General features: G+C 47.5%; 2 pseudogenes; both read left to right on the plus strand.

Moving 5' to 3' along the window:
• Nucleotides 1–2114: 2114 nt before the first annotated feature.
• On the plus strand, nt 2115–5390 carry LOC146184225 (serine/threonine-protein phosphatase 4 catalytic subunit B pseudogene; annotated as a pseudogene).
• A 9233-nt stretch (nt 5391–14623) lies between these two features.
• On the plus strand, nt 14624–15434 carry LOC146184226 (serine/threonine-protein phosphatase 4 catalytic subunit A pseudogene; annotated as a pseudogene).
• The last annotated feature ends 6362 nt before the right edge of the window (nt 15435–21796 follow it).

Genomic DNA, 21796 nt, shown 5'->3' on the forward strand with positions numbered 1-21796 from the left:
GAGTGGTTGCGAAATTACAATTGCCTTGTTGTGTGGCGTTGCTGCAGGGTCCTTGGACTACCTGCCTTTGTGTGCTGTCATCGATGGCAAAATTTTCTGCGTTCATGGAGGTCTGTCACCATCTATCCAAACTCTGGACTTCTGAGCCATGGAGCGCAAGCAGGAGGTGCCCCTGTAGGGGGACCAAGTGTGACCTTCTTTGGTCAGACTCTGGAGGCAAACTAGGCTGGAAGACGAGTCCCAGAGTGACTGGCTACCTCTTGGGAAGCGATGCGGTCACTCTATTCAACGCGACCAAACACATCGATATGATCTGCCACGCCCCCCAACTAGTAAAGGAAGCAGTTCAAAGCGACCACTACAGTAATCTGATTTCTTATCTGATCTAGTGCGGACGCCATGGTGTTAATAAAAACGCGGAGTTCTTTCCTGCACTCTGACGCCTTATTGTTTCTTCATAATTGATCTATTCTGGACACCATGGTGTTATTAAGACACGCAGATTTCTTTCCTGCACACTGCCGCCTTTTCTTGATCACATAATTTTGATGCTAACACCTGAAAGTGCCATATAGCGTAAGATGAGAATTAGGGGTTGTTTTTTTAGGGGAAGCGGGTGGGCCTTTATTGCAGAAGGCACCTGCACTACAGTTTGTGCTCAACATATTTTTGTTGAAAGATATATCACTTGGATAGCGCTAGTAACTATTAGTTTAGAAGATTAGGCTTCTTTCATATTCATCTTCCCTGTCCTCAATTACTGAATGTGTTCTCGTAGTATTATTTTTTTCAGCTGCTGCTGCTTGCTGCTACTGCTCGCCTGGAAGCCTGCAAGCCTGCCTGCCTGCCCGCATAGAGGCTTTCTCGTGCTTTTTTGCAGACATACTTATATTATTCAAACTGCTGGACGGCTGACATTTATCATTACTTGCAGCATTCAGATCAAAAGTATACAACTGCTCCTAAAAAAAGAAAAATTGATATTTTCTCTGCCAATTAGGGCGACTATTGAAATCAAGCCAAGTACTGACTATGGTAATATTGGGGAACCGCAACAGCAGAAAATAAGAGTTGGAATAAATTCAATCATGAACGTACACTTTTATTTATCATCTTTTTCACACTGTCCTTGCTGTGCGCACCCCTAAGGGGTGTTGAAGGCTGGTGTGGCACGTTGACACCACCACTCCAAGTGAAGCATGTGTACGTACCCTCAATGCTGGCAACAATAGATAAAGTTTCGATTCTTTTTAAAAAACATACGAAACCAAACTGCTCGTAAATGCGTTGTTTAGCCTTTTAAGACGAAGGATGTGACGCTGTATTGAGCTTGAAATGGAATTCTTTCTCACCTGTGCAGAGCTGCAAAAGTATTCAATATATCGCACTTCTCAGTGCGAAAGTAAAAATAAATTGCGTTATAAATCTCCCACTCTTCAAAAGTAAACATATTTTGAGTCACCGCTCAAACAAACGTCTGTACTTCAGGCCGTAGCTGGAAATTCCGCGTGATCTTCAAAACACCAGTGGACGATGATGGTCCGATCTGGACTTCATGACACTAAAGACATAAATAGTAGCCCTGAATGCAATCAATTTCTATGGCGTTATTGTGGGAGCATTTCATAAAGATAGCACCAATGTAAAAATCTAAGTTGAAAATAAAAATGCATGGCCGAGATTGTTAATATTGGTTTTCCCGCACGGCCAACAATCTGCATGAGGCAGAAGACAAAGAGGTTCGAGAATTCAATTCCACCCTCATCCAAATTTACAAACATCCAAATTTTCGCTTAGTATTTTTTTTTTGGTTCAATAACTTTTGTGATCTTAAATCTTATGTTTTTGTTTTGTTGACAATTACTTTATGCACTAATTCAGTATGTGTAGGACAATTGGCCGTCCACCAGAACAATGACCAAACCCCGTCGTGGGTATGTGCCATATATCAAGGCAGTAGAAGAAGAAGAACAACAAGAACGGCTGACCTACCATTACGACGCTTTCGTTCTTCTAGAAATCTGTCCAGCCGTGATCTACTCGGCAACGTGCTCCGGCTGCTTCCAGTCTCATATTTAGACCGGTAAGTAGATTTCAATCAGACCGCAAAGAAAATGTGCGGAGGCATGGGTGACAGCACTAATCTGTACAGCCAGATCGAGCAACAGCGAAGGTGCGAATTCCTTATTGAGTCCGAGGACAAGTTAGTGTGCGCAAAGCCCGGGAAACTCTTATCAAATTGACTAACTTGCAGATGGTGGACTCACCAGTCAACGTATGTGGTGATATCCACGGCCAGTTTTATGACCTGCAAGAACTGTTCAAAGTTGGTGGAGAGGTCCCCAGTAGCAACTACATCTTCCTGGGAGGCTTTGTCGACCAGAACTTTCACAGTGTAGAGACATTTCGTTTGCTGCTCGCCATCAATTTACGCTACCCAGAACGCATCACACTGATCAGGGGAAACCACGAGAGCCGACATGTTTCGATGCGGTGCGGCTTTTGTGATGAGTGGTTGCGAAATTATAATTGCCTTGTTGTTTGGCGTTGCTGCAGGGTCCTTGGACTACCTGCCTTTGTGTGCTCTCATCGATGGCAAGATTTTCTGCGTTCATGGAGGTCTGTCACCATCTATCCAAACTCTGGACTTCTGAGCTATGGACCGCAAGCAGGAGGTGCCCCTGTAGGGGGACCAAGTGTGACCTTCGTTGGTGAGACTCTGGAGGCAAACTAGGCTGGAAGGCGAGTCCCAGTGTGACTGGCTACCTCTTGGGAAGCGATGCGGTTACACTATTCAACGCGACCAATCACATCGATATGATCTGCCACGCCCCCCAACTAGTAAAGGAAGCAGTTCAAAGCGACCACTACAGTAATCTGATTTCTTATCTGATCTAGTCCGGACGCCATGGTGTTAATAAAAACGCGGAGTTCTTTCCTGCACTCTGACGCCTTATTGTTTCTTCATAATTGATCTATTCCGGACACCATGGTGTTATTAAGACACGCAGATTTCTTTCCAGCACACTGCCGCCTTTTCTTGATCACATAATTTTGATGCTAACACCTGAAAGTGCCATATAGCGTAAGATGAGAATTAAGGGTTGCTTTTTTAGGGGAAGCGGGTGGGCCTTTATTGCAGAAGGTACCAGTACTACAGTTTGTGCTCAACATATTTTTCTTGAAAGCCATATCACTTTGATAGCGCCAGTAACCTTTAGTTCAGATTCGGCTTCACTCATGTTCATCTTCCCCGTCCTCAATTACTGAATGTGTTCTCGTAGTATTATTTTTTTCAGCTGCTGCTGCTTGCTGCTACTGCTCGCCTGCAAGCCTGCCTGCCTGCCTGCATAGAGGCTTTCTCGTGCTTTTTTGCAGACATACTTATATTATTCAAACTGCTGGACGGCTGATATTTATCATTACTTGCAGCATTCAGATCAAAAGTATACAACTGCTCCTAAAAAAGAAAAATTGATATTTTCTCTGCCAATTAGGGCGAATATTGATATCAAGCCAAGTACTGACTATGGTAATATTGGGGAATCGCAACAGCAGAAAATGAGTCGGAATAAATTCAATCATGAACGTACATTTTTATTTATCATCTTTTTCGCACTGTCCTTGCTGTGGGCACCCCTAAGGGGTGTTGGAAAGCCGGTGTGGCACGTTGACACCACCATCCCAAGTGAAGCATGTGTACGTGCCCTCGATGCTGGCAACAATAGATAATGTTTCGATTCTTTTTAAAAAACATACAAAACCAAACTGCTCGTAAATGCGTTGTTTAGCCATTTAAGATGAAGGATATGACGCTGTATTGAGCTTGAAATGGAATTCTTTCTCACCTGTGCAGAGTTGCAAAAGTATTTAAAATATCGCACTTCTCATTGCGAAAGCAAAAATAAATTGCTTTATAAATCTCCCACACTTCAAAAGTAAACATATTTTGAGTCACTGCTCAAACAAACGTCTATACTTCAGGCCGTAGCTGGAAATTCCGCGTGATCTTCAAAACGCCAGTGGACGATGATGGTCCGATTTTGTCTTCATGACACTAAAGCCATAAATACTAGCCCTGAGTGCAATCAATTTCTATGGCGTTATTGTGGGAGCATTTCATAATGATAGCACCATTGTAAAAATCTAAGTTGAAAATAAAAATGCATGGCCGAGATTGTTAATATTGGTTTTCTTGCACGGCCAACAATCTGCATGACGCAGAAGACAAAGAGGTTCGAGAATTCAATTCCACCCTCATCCAAATTTACAAACATCCAAATTTTCGCTTCGTATGTTTTTTCGTTTCAATAACTTTTGTGATCTTAAATCTTATGTTTTTGTTTTGTTGACAATTACTTTATGCACTAATTCAGTATGTGTAGGACAATTGGCCGTCCACCAGAACAATGACCAAAACCCCGTCGTGGGTATGTGCCATATATCAAGGCAGTAGAAGAAGAAGAACAAGAACGGCTGACCTACCATTAAGAGGTTTTCGGTCTTCCAGAAATCTGTCCAGCCGTGATCTACTCGGCAACGTGCTTCGGCTGCTTCCTGCCTCATATTTAGACCGGTAAGCAGATTTCAATCACACAGCAAAGAAAATGTGCGGAGGCATGGGTGACAGCACTAATCTGTACAGCCAGATCGAGCAACAGCGAAGGTGCGAATTCCTTATTGAGTTCGAGGACAAGCTAGTGTGCGCAAAGCCCGGGAAACTCTTATCAAATTGACTAACTTGCAGATGGTGGACTCACCAGTCAACGTATGTGGTGATATCCACGGCCAGTTTTATGACCTACAAGAACTGTTCGAAGTTGGTGGAGAGGTCCCCAGTAGCAACTACATTTTCATGGGAGACTTGTCGACCAGAGCTTTCACAGTGTAGAGATATTTCGTTTGCTGCTAGCCATCAATTTACGCTACCCAGAACGCATCACACTGATCAGGGGAAACCACGACAGCCGACATGTTTCGATGCTATGCGGCTTTTGTGAAGAGTGGTTGCGAAATTACAATTGCCTTGTTGTGTGGCGTTGCTGCAGGGTCCTTGGACTACCTGCCTTTGTGTGCTGTCATCGATGGCAAAATTTTCTGCGTTCATGGAGGTCTGTCACCATCTATCCAAACTCTGGACTTCTGAGCCATGGACCGCAAGCAGGAGGTGCCCCTGTAGGGGGACCAAGTGTGACCTTCTTTGGTCAGACTCTGAAGGCAAACTAGGCTGGAAGGCGAGTCCCAGAGTGACTGGCTACCTCTTGGGAAGCGATGCGGTTACTCTATTCAACGCGACCAATCACATCGATATGATCTGCCACGCCCCCCAACTAGTAAAGGAAGCAGTTCAAAGCGACCACTACAGTAATCTGATTTCTTATCTGATCTAGTCCGGACGCCATGGTGCTAATAAAAACGCGGAGTTCTTTCCTGCACTCTGACGCCTTATTGTTTCTTCATAATTGATCTATTCCGGACACCATGGTGTTATTAAGACACGCAGATTTCTTTCCTGCACACTGCCGCCTTTTCTTGATCACATAATTTTGATGCTAACACCTGAAAGTGCCATATAGCGTAAGATGAGAATTAGGGGTTGCTTTTTTAGGGGAAGCGGGTGGGCCTTTATTGCAGAAGGCACCTGCACTACAGTTTGTGCTCAACATATTTTTGTTGAAAGATATATCACTTGGATAGCGCTAGTAACTATTAGTTTAGAAGATTAGGCTTCTTTCATATTCATCTTCCCTGTCCTCAATTACTGAATGTGTTCTCGTAGTATTATTTTTTTCAGCTGCTGCTGCTTGCTGCTACTGCTCGCCTGGAAGCCTGCAAGCCTGCCCGCCTGCCCGCATAGAGGCTTTCTCGTGCTTTTTTGCAGACATACTTATATTATTCAAACTGCTGGACGGCTGACATTTATCATTACTTGCAGCATTCAGATCAAAAGTATACAACTGCTCCTAAAAAAAGAAAAATTGATATTTTCTCTGCCAATTAGGGCGAATATTGAAATCAAGCCAAGTACTGAGTATGGTAATATTGGGGAAACGCAACAGCAGAAAATAAGAGTTGGAATAAATTCAATCATGAACGTACACTTTTATTTATCATCTTTTTCACACTGTCCTTGCTGTGGGCACCCCTAAGGGGTGTTGAAAAGCCGGTGTGGCCCGTTGACACCACCACCCCAAGTGAAGCATGTGTACGTGCCCTCGATGCTGGCAACAATAGATAATGATTCGATTCTTTTTAAAAAACATACGAAACCAGTCTGCTCGTAAATGCGTTGTTTAGCCATTTAAGACGAAGGATGTGACGCTGTATTGAGCTTGAAATGGAATTCTTTCTCACCTGTGCAGAGTTGCGAAAGTATTCAAAATATCGCACTTCTCAGTGCGAAAGTAAAAATAAATTGCTTTATAAATCTCCCACTCTTCAAAAGTAAACATATTTTGAGTCACCGCTCAAACAAACGTCTGTACTTCAGGCCGTAGCTGGAAATTCCGCGTGATCTTCAAAACACCAGTGGACGATGATGGTCCGATCTGGACTTCATGACACTAAAGACATAAATAGTAGCCCTGAATGCAATCAATTTTTATGGCGTTATTGTGGAAGCATTTCATAAAGATAGCACCAATGTAAAAATCTAAGTTGAAAATAAAAATGCATGGCCGAGATTGTTAATATTGGTTTTCTCGCACGGCCAACAATCTGCATGAGGCAGAAGACAAAGAGAGAGTCCTTGCAGAGTCCTTGGACTACCTGCCTTTGTGTGCTGCCATTGATGGCTAGATTTTCGGCGTTCATGGAGGTCTGTCACCATCTATCCAAACTCTGGACTTCTGAGCCATGGACCGCAAGCAGGAGGTGCCCCTGTACGGGGACCAAGTGTGACCTTCTTTGTTCAGACTCTGGAGGCAAACTAGGCTGGAAGGCGAGTCCCAAAGTGACTGGCTACTTCTTGGGAAGCGATGCGGTTACTCTATTCAACGCGACCAATCACATCGATATGATCTGCCACGCCCCCCAACTAGTAAAGGAAGCAGTTCAAAGCGACCACTACAGTAATCTGATTTCTTATCTGATCTAGTCCGGACGCCATGGTGTTAATAAAAACGCGGAGTTCTTTCCTGCACTCTGACGCCTTATTGTTTCTTCATAACTGATCTATTCCGGACACCATGGTGTTATTAAGAAACGCAGATTTCTTTCCTGCACACTGCCGCCTTTTTTTGATCACATAACTTTGATGCTAACACCTGAAAGTGCCATATATCGTAAGATGAGAATTAAGGGTTGCTTTTTTAGGGAAGCGGGTGGGCCTTTTTTGCAGAAGGTACCTGTACTACAGTTCGTGCTCAACATATTATTCTTGAAAGATATATCACTTGGATAGCGCTAGTAACCATTAGTTTAGAAGATTAGGCTTCTTTCATATTCATCTTCCCCGTCCTCAATTACTGAATGTGTTCTCGTAGTATTATTTTTTTTTTCAGCTGCTGCTGCTTGCTGCTACTGCTCGCCTGCAAGCCTACAAGCCTGCCTGCCTGCCTGCATAGATGCTTTCTCGTGCATTTTTGCAGTCATAATTATATTATTCAAACTGCTGGACGGCTGACATCTATCATTACTTGCAGCATTCAGATCAAAAGTATACAACTGCTCTCTAAAAAAGAAAAATTGATATTTTCTCTGCCAATTAGGGTGAATATTGAAATCAAGCCAAGTATTGACTATGGTAAAATTGGGGAACCGCAACAGCAGAAAATAAGAGTTGGAATAAATTCAATCATGAACGTACACTTTTATTTATCATCTTTTTCACACTGTCCTTGCTGTGGGCACCCCTAAGGGGTGTTGAAAAGCCGGTGTGGCACGTTGACTCCACCACCCAAAGTGAAGCATGTGTACGTGCCCTCGATGCTGGCAACAATAGATAATGATTCGATTCTTTTTAAAAAACATACGAAACCAGACTGCTCGTAAATGCGTTGTTTAGCCATTTAAGACGAAGGATTTGACGCTGTATTGAGCTTGAAATGGAATTCTTTCTCACCTGTGCAGAGTTGCAAAAGTATTCAAAATATCGCACTTCTCAGTGCGAAAGTAAAAATAAATTGCTTTATAAATCTCCCACACTTCAAAAGTAAACATATTTTGAGTCACCGCTCAAACAAACGTCTATACTTCAGGCCGTAGCTGGAAATTCCGCGTGATCTTCAAAATGCCAGTGGACGATGATGGTCCGATTTTGACTTCATGACACTAAAGCCATAAATACTAGCCCTGAGTGAAATCAATTTCTATGGCGTTATTGTGGGAGCATTTCATAAACATAGCACCAATGTAAAAATCAAAGTTGAAAATAAAAATGCATGGCCGAGATTGTTAATATTGGTTTTCTTGCACGGCCAACAATCTGCATGACGCAGAAGACAAAGAGGTTCGAGAATTCAATTCCACCCTCATCCAAATTTACAAACATCCAAATTTTCGCTTCGTATGTTTTTTCGTTCAATAACTTTTGTGATCTTATATCTTATGTTTTTGTTTTGTTGACAATTACTTTATGCACTAATTCAGTATGTGTAGGACAATTGGCCGTCCACCAGAACAATGACCAAAACCCCGTCGTGGGTATGTGCCATATATCAAGGCAGTAGAAGAAGAAGAACAACAAGAACGGCTGACCTACCATTACGAGAGAGAGAGAGAGAGAAACTTTTAATGAGCATGTAATCAGTAAATATTCGCAGGAGCTGGGTGGTCGGTGCCCCTAGTCCAGGGCTCCGCTGGCAGCAGGTGACTTGCGGACTAGCTGGATAATCCAGGCTTGCTGGTCCAGGTTGTCGCTGGTCAGGGCCGCATCCCACTGCTCGTGTGTCGGGCATGGCACTATTAACGTTGGGTCAGGTTTGTCCTGGCATTCCCAAGAGATGTGAAAGAGTGTGGGGCTTGCGCCGCACCAAGGACAGTAGCTCGTGTATTTTGTTGGGCTTATTTAAAATTTGAAGATTAGGGAATGTGTTTGTTTGTATTTTTCTCCAGTCTATAGCGTCCGAGGAAGGAAGGTGTTTGTGTGGTGGTGAGAAAAGTCTTCTTTCTAACCGTAGGTGTTCCAGCCTGTCGTCGTAGGGTCCTAGGAGAGGGGTGAGGTAGGGATGGGGATCCGCCCGGTTTGTGAGAGCTCGGGCTAGATCATTCGCTACCTCATTTCCTTCTAGGCCTTCGTGTCCAGGTGTCCATGTAATTGTGTGCGTCTGGGAGATGGAACGTAATATTGCACACGCTCTTTTGTGAGGTTTTCCGGCCAGGTAGTCCCTGCAGGCTGGTTGGGAGTCCGTCACTACGTGTGATGACTTATTTTGGTTGTCTTGTGTTTTTATGGTGATGGCTATTGCCAGTGATTCCGCTTCCGCAGGATCCTTTGCATAGATCGAAGCCTGAATAATTGGCCTCTTCTTGTGGTCAACTGCAGCTATTGTGAACTTGCCAGGTTCGCCGTAAACCCCTATGTCCACGTAGACAACTTCCGCGTCTTTAGACAATTGTTTTTCCAATGATTTGACTCTGGCTTTCCTTCGACCCTTTTGTAACTCATGGTGCATGTGCTTGGGTATAGGGTTCACATAGATGTTGTTTCTTGTGGATGTCGGAATTTGTGATTTGATCTCAAAAGTTCTTAGTGCCTGCCATAGCCCTAGGTTTGACAGGATTTCCCTACCCGCCTGCGTTGTTGTTAGGCGTTGTTTCTGACTCTCTAGAACCGCCCCCTTGAGCTCCTCGAAGTTGTCGTGCACTCCGAGTGCCCAAAGACGTTCCGTTGATGTTGTTGGCGGGAGGTTTAGGGCCGTTTTATAGGCTCCTCTTATGATAGTGTCAATGGCCCTTTTATCAGTGAATCTAATTTCGTGATATGGGAGCCCGTAGGTAATCCTGCTAACGACTAGGGCCTGTACAAGGCGTAGGGTGTCCTCCTCCCTCATCCCTTTCCGGTGCCAGGTCACCCTTCTAATCATTCTGGAAATTTGGTTGACTGTAGTTTTGAGTGTTTTGATTGTATAATCCACTCTCAAATTGCTTTGCAACCACAGCCCCAAAACTCTGATCTTGTCCTTCTCTTGAATTATCTGGTCTCCTAGATAGAGCTGAATTTCTCCTGGGGACTTGTAATTTCTTCTGTGTAGCCTGATAAGCTCGGATTTTTCTGGGGAGCATTGAAGACCACTCTCCCCGGCAAATTCTTCGACTAGGTCTATAGCGGCTTGCAGAGCTTCTTCTTTTTGCGCCAAGGATCCCTGAGTAGCCCAGATGGTGATGTCGTCCGCGTATAAAGTGAAGCCAATATCAGTGCGGGTCAACAGTTTTTTTTCTAAATTTATCATTGCTATGTTAAATAGCATTGGAGAGATTTAGAACCCTGCGGTGTACCTTTGTTCGGCATGGGTACTTTTGATGATCGGATCTCTCCAATTCCTATGGTGGCTGTGCGATCTGAGAGGAAAGCCTTCACGTATTTGAAAATTTTCTCTCCGCAGTTGATATTGTTTAATTCTTGCAATATGGTTTGGTGGCCAATGTTGTCGAATGCTCCTTTGAGATCTAGTGCCAGAATGAAATTTTCGCCTTTTCGGGGTATGGCGTTGATGACTTCTTCCCTAATCCGGAGGAAAGCATCTTGCGTGCAGAATCCCTTGCGGAAGCCCAGCATGCAGGAAGGAAAGATGTTGTTTTCGTCGATGTAATTTTGGAGCCTTAGGTGGACTACTTTTTCATAGAGTTTTCCCAGGCAAGAAGTGAGGGAGATAGGACGGAGACTCTCCACAGCCGGTGGCTTTCCAGCCTTTGGTATGGTGATGATATCCGCGTGTCTCCAAGCTGATGGGACCTGTCCCTTCTCCCACAGTTCTTCGTTGATGTACTTCGTTAGGTCTTGCAGATGTTCGGTGCTTAAGTTCCTAATCATAGCATAGGTGACTTTGTCTCCTCCAGGGGCAGTGTTTCTTGTAAATGTACGGGCGGCTGAGTAGACCTCCGCCAGTGTTATGGGGGAGTCAAGGGAGGTGTTTGGTTGACCCGCATATGAAGTTTGGCAAGCCGGAGTAGGGTCTCCTATGTATTTCTTGTGCATGGCGGTGATCAACTCTGCATCTGTGCCCGGGTATTTATGGGCTATGGTGTGGAGGGTTCTTCTTGCGGCCGTTTTGCTTTTTGATGTGTCTATCATGCTTCTTAATATTGACCATGCTTTAGCCATGCTTAGGGTACCTTTCAGTGAATTGCAGAAATCTGCCCAGTTTTGCTTGGCGAGCTTTATAGCATACTCTTGTGCTTCAGCCGTAACCTGTGCTATCTTCATTTTAAGTTTTCTATTTAATTTTTGCATTTTCCACCGTTTTAATAGACTTTTTCGGGCGTCCCATAAATGTAGGAGATGTCTGTCTACTTCCGGGGTTTTTGTCGTTGTGTTGATAGTCTTGGTCGTTTTTGCATGAGCATCCTTCAGGCTTTGAACCCAATCTTGAATTGTTGTGATGCCGTCGTGTGGCCGTCTAATTTGTCTGAACTTATCCCAGTCTGTTATTTTAGTAGAGCCAATGTTCCTTTTCATACGGGTTGTCATTAGGGATAAGCTAAGGATTTTGTGATCGCTGCCAAGTGTTTCTTCTAGATTGGTCCAGGTGCAATGTCTTATGTTTTTGGTGAAAGCTAGGTCTGGGCAGGTGTCTCTGCTTACACTGTTTCCTATTCTAGTAGGGGACATGGTGTCCGTCATAAGACAGAGGTCCAGCTGCTCAGCCGCTTCCAACAACTTGGTTCCCTTCGGGGTGTCCTTGTGGTAGCCCCATGCCGTATGTACAGCGTTTAGGTCCCCCATAATAATAAGGGGGTTCGTTCCAGCTATGCGTGTGCATTCCAGTAAAAGTGGCTTGAAATCTTCCTGCGTGTTGCTTGGAGGACTGTAAAGGTTTAGAACAAACACACTCTGCTTTCTTCTTTTTTGAGAGATGATCTCGATGAGAACTTGGTTAATTTCACTGAAGGGAAGGTCTTGCGGTATGACTGTTAGTGTGGGGGCCACTAGTGTAGCTATTTTAGGTGCCGTGTCATGGGTGTATGTGAGGTATCCTTTGAGGTATGTTGTGCATCCTGTTTCTTGGAGACAGATGACGTCCGGAGGTATCGGTTGATTTTGAATAAACATCTGCAGGGAGCTGCGTTTCCTCTTGAAGGAGCGACAGTTCCACTGCCAGAGCTCTAGGTGGTTTGGTTGCCGGTTAGGGGAGGCAGCCATCAGCGTTACTCGCCACTGACTCGCAGTCGCTGAGATCTGTCATGCCAGCGGACCTTCGGTGGGTTTTTAGTCGAGGGTCATCGGGATTCCCGTGCGTTTTCGCACCATCTGAGTTATTATTTGGATTTTCGAATTGAATTCTTTTTGAACTGCCGCAAATTGAGTTTGCGTGGCAATTTGTTGGTCTTGGAGTTGTTTGGTTAGTTGTGTCATGGTCTGCTGCATTTGAATAATCATTTGTTGCATTTGAGTAAGAATGCTTGGTGCGTTTTCTTGAGTGTGAAGTCCGAGAGTTTGCGTAAGCGTTTTCTGCCGTTGCGTTTGGAGTACACTCGCCTGTTGAGGTTGAGATGCGGAGGTGTTTACAGCATTTTGTACCGATTGCGGCTGTATCGATACTATTGATGAGGGTTGGGGGGCAGTTTGCTTCTGACCCATTTGTAGCAGTTGTTGTAGTTGTTGTTCCACCTTATTAAGGCGTTTCTGTTGCTCTGATAGTTTTATTTTCAGTTGTCTATTTTGCTCCTCGAGCCTAGTGCAATCCTGGCATGGACCATACCCATTTAGAGCAGTGGGAGAGGCAACCTGAGCCCAGCTTACCCTTTTGCTGTCGTGCTCTAGATTGTCTGGCGTCGCCCCTATCGCTTCTGGTGGTCCCTGCTGGTTGGACCTGATCTGTTGTGTCTTCTGTTGGGAATAGTAGGCTCTCAAGTCCCGTCCCTTGGATCTCGATCGGGATTGGGGTCTCTGTTTCTCTGCCAGCTGCTGTTCCTCCTCCTCCGATGAAAACCAGCGGCGCTCCATCGGCTTGATCTGCTGATCTCCCCGGCTGACGTGCTGCTTGGGGGGCTTCTGTTGCTGATTGTTATTGCTTTGTTTAGCTTTGTTGTTGTAACGTCCGATATGTGCCCTGAGGCGCTGCTTGCAGGCCTTGTCTCCCGTTGGGTGGTTTCCCTGGCAGGCCACGCACTTGGCTTCACAGGTGTGGTTTTCCTATGGTTCATGAAGGCCGCAGTTCCGACATACGTTGGCGTTGGGTGTTGGGCAGACATCCGCTCTGTGGCCTGCCTTGAGACAGCCTTGGCAGATCTGCTGGGTTGGTCGATATGGGTAACATGCCGTCTCTCCCCCGTAATAGATGACGTAGCGGGGGAGAATGGGGCCTATGAATGTTAGCACTGCCGTGCGAGACTTTCCCAACATTCGTGCTTGAACGAGCTCGACCCCTTGTGTGCGTAGTCGGATGTTTGTTAGAAGCTCCTCTGATGGTGTGTTTGGATCCACTCCATGAATAACTCCTCTGATGACGTCCTCAGGCGCCGCCAGGTAGACGTTGACTTCGTAAGCCTTGTTTTCCAAGGTCAAACTCTTGATGTGCCGTATGGCGTCCGCAGTCTCGTCGTAAGGAGTGCTGACTATGATGATGTTCGATCCTGTGCGGGGTCTCACAATAAATTTGGAGAAGTCGCACAATTCCGGGTTGTTGCAGGCAGCCACGATGGCTCTTGAGAACTGGGTAGGAACGAATTTTCTGACTTCCATGCCCTTCTTGGGTCTTATTATCACCTTATAGTCAGTTTTAGGAAGGGGTGGTAATTTCCTCCTCTTTTGAGACGTTGTTTGATCCATAGCCGGCTGTACTGGCGATGCTATCGTTTTCTTCGGTTTCACGACGGTCTGCAGCAAGTGTGTCGGGGGAGCATAGATCTTTCCTGCGATCACGACTTGTTCGCCTCTTGCTAACCTTTGACGATTCTTCTTGCATATGTTTACGTGCCAGTTGGAGTAAAGGTCATCCGGCGTCCAGGCATGACCCTCTTCCATGTCATTAGAAGTTTGGATTTGGACGTCTAATTCCATTCCCTGGTGTTTAGCAGAGTGAGCTGGGTTAGCGGTTGTTGAACACAGACCACTAGATCCCGCTTCGCCTTGGTCTAAGGTATCCATGCGCTCTGGATCGGCATTACTAGGCCTCGCATCGCCTAGCATGGCCGCCGCCGAGGAGCTTCAAAAGCCCATTTTGATGTCCAATAAAACACTCACGAGTTTGAGAAAGGCCTCGGTGAATTCCGGTGACTTCAGGAAGGTCCTCGAAACAAACTTTCCAGGATTTGTTGGATTTTCCAGACAATTTCCTTTCTTGTTAGCCGAGCCCAATCGAAGTACGTCCGCTCCTGTCGGCTTCTTCTTCTCTATGCACCATTACGAGGTTTTCGGTCTTCCAGAAATCTGTCCAGCCGTGATCTACTCGGCAACGTGCTTCGGCTGCTTCCTGCCTCATATTTAGACCGGTAAGCAGATTTCAATCACACAGCAAAGAAAATGTGCGGAGGCATGGGTGACAGCACTAATCTGTACAGCCAGATCGAGCAACAGCGAAGGTGCGAATTCCTTATTGAGTTCGAGGACAAGTTAGTGTGCGCAAAGCCCGGGAAACTCTTATCAAATTGACTAACTTGCAGATGGTGGACTCAACAGTCAACGTATGTGGTGATATCCACGGCCAGTTTTATGACCTACAAGAACTGTTCGAAGTTGGTGGAGAGGTCCCCAGTAGCAACTACATCTTCATGGGAGACTTTGTCGACCAGAGCTTTCACAGTGTAGAGACATTTCGTTTGCTGCTAGCCATCAATTTACGCTACCCAGAACGCATCACACTGATCAGGGGAAACCACGACAGCCGACATGTTTCGATGCGGTGCGGCTTTTGTGATGAGTGGTTGCGAAATTACAATTGCCTTGTTGTGTGGCGTTGCTGCAGGGTCCTTGGACTACCTGCCTTTGTGTGCTGTCATCGATGGCAAAATTTTCTGCGTTCATGGAGGTCTGTCACCATCTATCCAAACTCTGGACTTCTGAGCCATGGACCGCAAGCAGGAGGTGCCCCTGTAGGGGGACCAAGTGTGACCTTCTTTGGTCAGACTCTGGAGGCAAACTAGGCTGGAAGGCGAGTCCCAGAGTGACTGGCTACCTCTTGGGTTGCGCCTATAGCGGCTCCTCAAGACTAAACACACCCTCTTCCACCACTCCATCACCATGCCCTTCCCATCATCCACCACCATCATCCATCATGGGCAAAGCTAACAATGAGGACAGAAAGAGCGATGTCAGAAGCGAATCAAATTCTTAACTTGTTAACCTCAACAGGAGGAAACACAAAGCAAACAGCGTGAAATCAACGTCAATACACCATTCCACAAACAACATCCAGCTTAGTAACAGGAAGCAAGTGACTGCACTGCGATGGACGGTTATACAATTTGGATATAACATATCTTCAATGTCAAGGGGAACAGTTACATCGCATCAGTTATCTAATCCCAAACGCTTAGAAGTAAGCGGGGCGATATGATATTGAGAATTAGGCACCTGAACATTACCCAACGCGATAATTCTCATTTCGTAAATATAAAAAGCATGACGAGAAAGACGAAGATCAAAATAAACCCTGAACGTCGCTTACCGCTATCAGCAAGGTGGACATGCCTTAGAGAATAAGTGCACTTTTAACAGAGAAATATTTTGGGTGGCGCTTAGAAGAGACCATTCACTAGGGTGCCCGCATTTGAACCATGTATTTCAATGACGTTCCTCGCAGACAAAGCGTAGATGAGCACCCTCTATCTACGAGAAATTCCTTGTAGGGGGGAGGGGTGGGAGGGCTGCACCCCCTCAGCGCCTCCATAGCCTAGTCCCCTACGCCTGATACCTGCCCCTCTGATGCTTACTCGTCAAGGCAAGCGAAGTGAAGTCAAAGTCCTCTTACCGGATGATGACAGGGCTGGGCGTATTTTGGATCACCTGGTGCCGTTGAAGTCCGCATGGTCCGGTACTGTATACCGGCATTGCAGTTTATCCTGGTACTGCCGCTTTTACTTCTTTTGCAGGCCACAGAATCCCTGGTTCCATGGCTGATACGTACATACTGAAGATTTTTTTTTTCACTTCATGACCCACTTTCTTCTCACCCATCCTGTCCTCCCCACTCCTTCACACCCACTTTCCCCTCCCCAGCTTTTCTTCTTCGGAAGCAAAAGCGTATTTAAACCCCTATTTTGACCCCTAATTTAAACTCCTATTTTAAACCCCTAAACCGTATTTAAACCAAACCGGCTTAAGTGGTGACTAATCACCTACCCGGCATCGTAGTTTTTCCTCGTACTGCCGCTTTTGCTTCTTTTGCAGGCCACAGAATCCCTGGTTCCATGGCTGATACGAACATACCGAAGATTTTTTTTTCACTTCATGACCCACTTTCTTCTCTTCCATCCTGTCCTCCCCACTCCTTCACACCCACTTTCCCCTCCCCAGCTTTTCCTTTTCGGAAGCAAAAGCGTATTTAAACCCCTGCCAGTGATCATCGCTATGCCCAGACGAAGACTAGTCCACTTGTCGAAACGTTGGCTCATCTGCGAACTGTGGCGTACCCCATTTACCCTTGTTCAGTTCTTTTTCATACACATCCAGGATGTTCTTCTTGGTCTGCATTTCAATATTCATTGCACGTTCAGCATGCTTGAGCGTGTTGTACGTGTCTGTGCAGCTGAGCTTTGACGGCGTCACAGCGGCGATCATCAGTGTCCAGTACGTCCCACCCAGAGAGTCCTTCAATGTGTGCTTCAGCTTCGAGCCTCGGTACAAAGCCCGCTGCGTCCCATTCTTGGAAAGGGCATCCACGCACTTGCAGAATGCCAGGAGGGACAGGCTTTGTCTTGGTGCCCTCGCGCAGCCTAGCCCCGATGTTCCTGTTGACCGCGCGGCAGCGCGCTCTGAGCCGGCGAGATCGATGAAGCTCATATTTGAAGCGCGGATGCCCTTACTGGTGCCTCTCGCCGTCTCTGTCTGTGTCACATACACCTGGAAGATGGCATGTGACCGTGACGATTCAGCGTTGGCGTCAGTGGCGTGCTGAGTTCCATCCTTGTTTCCTTTCAGCACCTGGTCTAGAAGAGCATCAGCCTCTTTCACCTTATGGATGGAGAGGTTGGAGATGGCGGGGCCCTCCACCGACGCTCCACCGGCAGAAAGCAGGTCACGCACCACCTCATTGTACACATCGAGGTAGGCCACGGCAACATCGCAGGACTGGCTCTCAAAGCGCAGCTAATCTACGCGGTCGTACAAGTGGCTCACGATGAGGGACACCACGCCAGGGCAGTGTTCCATGTCGACCGTAAAGAACGTCGTGCCTGCATCGTTAGCACCGTACGCAAGCACTGAACAGTTGCAGCCATCTACGTGCGTTGTTGCCAGGTCTTTCAAGAATTTATTTTTTGTTTATTTATTTATTTATTTATTTTGTAGTGTCACACCAACGCTCGGTGATTTTCGACGGTGACAAAGACGACGAGCGTATGTGGAAAGGCGCGTGCTAAAAAAAGAAGACGGCAGACAAAAGACGAAGACGCAACAGACTGAGGCGCTAGTTAAACGGTCGACCTGAACACCGACCTGAGCTTCAACGCACCCTTACATTTGGTGGAGGCTGCTGTTTGTTCCCTCCTCTCACTCTGGAGCTTCGCAGCCGCACACTCGCTCCGCCATCCGCTATGCCTGAGGCAACAAGCCAGACCGCCACTCCACACTCGGCTGATCCCACCGCTTCCCCTACAATCCTGTGCTCTGGTGGGCTTCGCCAGCGTGACCCCAGCTTTTTCAGTGGCGCCGACGACCAAGATGTAGACGATTGGCTATCCTCCTACGAACGCGTAAGCGCCTACAACAAGTGGGACGACACCACGAAGTTAGCCAACGTCCTCTTTTACCTGACCGATGTAGCAAATTTATGGTTCCGCAACCACGATACCGACCTACCCACCTGGTCGGCCTTGAAAACGAGCTTTTCCGAGGTGTTCGGCCGCCCCGCTGTGCGCAAACTGCGCGCCGAACAACGCCTCGAAGCCCGCGCTCAGAATCCCGATGAAACGTTCACCAGCTACATAGAGGACATTGTGGATCTTTGTAGACGTGTTGATCCTTGTATGTCCGAAGCTGACAAGATCACCAAAATCGTGAAGGGAATCTCCGACGATGCATGTTGACGGCCAGAAACCCCCAAACTGTCGTCGAAGTGGTTCAGCTCTGTCAGAGTTACGACGTCTTCAAAAGGCAACGAGCTTCTACCCGGCGTTCTCTCGTGAACGATCGGTTATTCGTACCTCCGACAGCATGCAGTCTCACTTCTGAACCACCTTCCCTCCTTCCCGAGATCAAGGCCTTTATACGGGAGGAAGTGGCTCGCCAATTATCGCTCCTCCCTGCTTCTGCCGCAATCACTCCGTCGATAGATTCTGCACTTCGACCCACCATCCAGGAGCAAGTTGCAGAAGTTTTACCGCCAACCTCTCAAATTACGCCTGTGAGAGCCCCGTTAACGTACGCCGCTGTCGCCGCCAGACCACCACCCTGCCCTGTCGCGTATGCTGCGCCGTTACCACCACCACCACCTCCGCCCCGCCCTTATCTGCCTCCTCGACGTCCAGTCAACAATCCATGGCGGACCTCCGACAACCGCCCAAACTGTTATTCATGTGGCGTTCCTGGCCACGTTGCCCGGCTTTGTCGCCAGCGCACGCAGTCATACCGCAATGGCCCCCGCCTGTACTGTTACAACTACAGTTCAATCTTTGAACCTTCCCCTCCCCCTGTCTCTGCTGGCACTTCTACGGACTCATTTTATCCTGACCGCTCCTCCCGTCGATGGCAGTCTCCCCGCCGTCGTTCCCTCTCGCCGCTGCGCCGTCGCTCTCCAGCTGGCCAGGAGGAAAACTAACAGCCGCAGTTCTGGAGGCAAGAACTGCGTTTTCCTCTACTTGTGCAAGTCCTCCGTCTTCCTCGACCAACGTTATCGAAGTGTTTGTTGATGGCGTCGCAGTTCTCGCTCTTGTGGACACTGGCGCCGCTGTGTCTGTTATAAGTGCCAACCTTTGCCGCCGACTTCTTAAAGTTACGATGCCTGTTTCGAAATTTTTTCTCCGAACTGCCAGCTCACATCGCCTTCAACCGCTTGCGGCGTGCACAGCTCGCATTGTCATTCAGGGTGTTTTGTACGTCGCCGAATTTCTTGTGCTGCCTCACTGCTCTCACGAAATGATTCTGGGTTGCGACTTTCTTACCAGTCATCATGCGATTATTGATTGTGCCCGAGCCAGCATCGAATTTTCTCCGCTTTCACCGGCCGCCTCGTCTGACACACCGCTCCACATCGATAAGATAACTATGGCCGAAGATACTGACATCCCCGCCTGCTCTACCGTCCTCGTGCCCGTTTCCTGCGCCGGCTTTTCTGATTCGACAGTTCTGTTCACTCCGACTCGCGCCGCTAATCGTCGCCATTGCTTAGTCCTGCCTTTCGCCCTTCTAACTTTCTGTGGTGGCTACAGCGCCATATACGTCTCTAACCCGTCGCCTTGTCCGTCAACGCTTCTTCGTGGAGAATGTCTTGGTCATGTCGAGTCCTTTGATGACGCTACGACATCTGCCGTCTCAGAAGACCCAACCCCACTGCAACTCGATACTATTGACTTGCCCGCTTCTGTACAGAACGACGACTTCACTGCAGCTTTTTCTGGCTGTCTGGATGCCAGCCTTTCTGCAGATCAACGCGACCAACTCGTCAGCTTGCTGCAGCGCTTCCGTTCCTCATTCAAACCTTCCTCGGACATCTTTGGGGCGCACATCCGTAGCCACTCACTGCATCGACACCGGTACGCACGCCCCGGTACGCCAGCGCCCTTATCGGGTGTCGGCTGCTGAACGTCAAGTTATCACCGAGCACGTTAATGACATGCTTCAGCGTGGCGTCATCCAGCCTTCGCACAGCCCTTGGGCCTCTCCAGTTGTTCTCGTGAGGAAAAAGGATGGCTCTATACGTTTCTGTGTTGATTACAGGCGTTTGAACAAGATAACGCGAAAAGACGTATACCCCCTTCCACGTATTGATGACGCTCTCGATTGCCTTCAAGGCGCCGAATTCTTTTCATCTCTGGATCTTCGCTCGGGCTACTGCCAGGTACCCATGGCAGCTGACGATCGACCAAAAACCGCCTTTGTGACACCTGATAATCTCTATGAATTTAACGTCATGCCGTTTGGATTGTGCAACGCGCCGGCCACTTTCGAGCGCATGATGGACACAATTCTGTGCGGACTCAAGTGGCATGACTGTCTTTGTTACCTGGACGATGTTGTCGTGTTTTCAAAAGGTTTTACGTCACATTTGGACCGTCTCGAGCGTGTGCTGAAGTGTTTGACTGATGCCGACCTGCAACTAAATTTGAAAAAGTGCTGCTTCGGGGCTCGCCAGCTTCCTATATTGGGACACGTTGTTTCGAAAGACGGTGTTCGTCCAGATCCTGCGAAACTCCGTGCAGTAGCTGAGTTTCCACGCCCAACTTTTCTAAAAGAGCTGCGTAGTTTTATCGGGCTGTGCTCGTATTTTCGTCGCTTCGTCCACAATTTCGCTTCGATCATCTCACCGCTGACTGATCTCCTTGCCGGTGACCTCATTCTTTCGTCTTGGACATCCGACTGTGATGAGGCCTTTTCGACACTTCGGCGCCTCCTAGTGTCGCCTCCGATTCTCCGCCATTTTGACCCTACGGCGCCTACCGAAATTCACACTGATGCCAGCGGTGTAGGTCTCGGCGCTGTCCTTGCGCAACGAAAGCCCGGCAACCCAGAGTGCGTTGTGGCTTATGCCAGCCGTACCTTAACGAAGGCCGAAAAGAATTATTCTGTAACCGAAAAGGAGTGCTTGGCCATCATTTAGGCCATTGGGAAGTTCCGCCCATATCTCTACGGTCGTCCCTTTTCTGTTGTTACGGACCATCACGCACTCTGCTGGTTGTCCACCCTTAAAGACCCGTCCGGCCGTCTTGCTCGTTGGGCCCTCCGCTTACAAGAGTACGACATTCAGGTCACCTACCGGTCTGGCCGTAAACATTCTGATGCCGACGCCTTGTCTAGGTCACCTCTTCAATGTGGCTCTGACTCGACAGCTATCACCATAAGTGACTCATTTTCGCTAGAAATTGCCGACATGCCCAATGAACAAAGGCAAGACCCTTGGATCGCTTCTCTTCTCACGCTTTTATCTACACCTTCTCTGCGCCCAGCTTCACGAACGCTTCACCGCCAAGCTCGTCATTTTTCCATCCGCGACGGATTGCTTTACCGCCGAAACTACCTTTCCGACGGATGCAAGTGGCTCCTTGTCATTCCTCGGCATCTCTATTCGGAAATATGCGCCGCCTTTCACGCCGATCCTCAGTGTGCCCACGCCGGAGTGTTGAAAACTTACACCCGTCTTCGCCTCCGCTATTACTGGCAGGGCATGTATCGCTTCGTGCGTCATTACGTTCGCGCATGCCAGGAATGCCAACGCCGCAAAAGCCCATCAAGCCACTCCACCGTTCCGATGCAGCCCTTGCCCTGCCCCAGCCGACCATTCGATCGTGTTGGTATTGATCTTTACGGGCCACTACCAGTCAC

The sequence above is a fragment of the Amblyomma maculatum genome, chromosome 7 (assembly GCF_055883805.1).
Source record: "Amblyomma maculatum isolate TAMU_Amacu chromosome 7, ASM5588380v1, whole genome shotgun sequence".
NCBI lineage: Eukaryota > Metazoa > Arthropoda > Arachnida > Ixodida > Ixodidae > Amblyomma > Amblyomma maculatum.